The sequence below is a fragment of the Gossypium raimondii genome, chromosome 6 (genome assembly GCF_025698545.1).
Source record: "Gossypium raimondii isolate GPD5lz chromosome 6, ASM2569854v1, whole genome shotgun sequence".
Taxonomy (NCBI): Eukaryota; Viridiplantae; Streptophyta; class Magnoliopsida; order Malvales; family Malvaceae; genus Gossypium; species Gossypium raimondii.
Window position 1 is genome coordinate 38,274,676 of NC_068570.1, and position 719 is coordinate 38,275,394.

At 37.0% G+C, this 719-nt stretch overlaps 1 non-coding gene across 1 annotated transcript; it reads left to right on the forward strand.

The window, feature by feature from the left end:
* The first annotated feature begins 252 nt into the window (after positions 1 to 252).
* Positions 253 to 359, forward strand: LOC128042119 (small nucleolar RNA R71). The gene has a single exon (XR_008197325.1). It is a non-coding gene; the product is annotated as a small nucleolar RNA R71 (small nucleolar RNA).
* The last annotated feature ends 360 nt before the right edge of the window (positions 360 to 719 follow it).

Consider the following 719-nt stretch of genomic DNA (forward strand, 5'->3'; position numbering starts at 1 on the left):
ATATTAGCTAAAGACGATACTTGGGTTGTCAATAAAGTGATTGCATCAAGCTCCATGGCGCGAGCAACTTTCCTACCAGTCCCAACTCGCATGGTAGGATATTGATAATCATTGTTGGCAATCTATTCCAAAATATCATATGCTTCGTTATAGGATTTATCCAACAAATTACCATTGGAAGATGCATCGACTACCATTCTAGTATGTGCATTAAGCCCATTGTAAAACATCTCCATCTGAGTCCAGTGCTAGAACCCATACATTGGACATTTTCTAAGTAATTCCTTAAATCTTTCTTAGGCTTCGTACATCGTTTCATCCTCTGATTATCGAAAAGATGTTATTTCATTTCTGAGCTTGGCATTCATGTTTTTCAGATTATACCATAGAAAAAACCTCTAGCATAGTTCATTCTATGATGCCCCAATGGTAAGGCATTAAGCCATACTCTTACACGATCTCTCAAAGAGTATAGGAACAATTTAAGGTACAAGGCATCTTCAGTAACACCTTATTGTCTAAATGAGTCACAGACCTCTAGAAAAAGTCTCAAATGTAGTCTCGGATCTTCAGTTGGTGACGCACTAAATTGTCCAACAATTTTTAGCATTTGAAACATTATCAGTTTCAACTCAAAATGTTGAGCTTCTATGTGTGGTCTTACTATCCCTGGATTCAGGTAATCTAAAATTGAAATGACATGCTCTTGAATTGGCCTG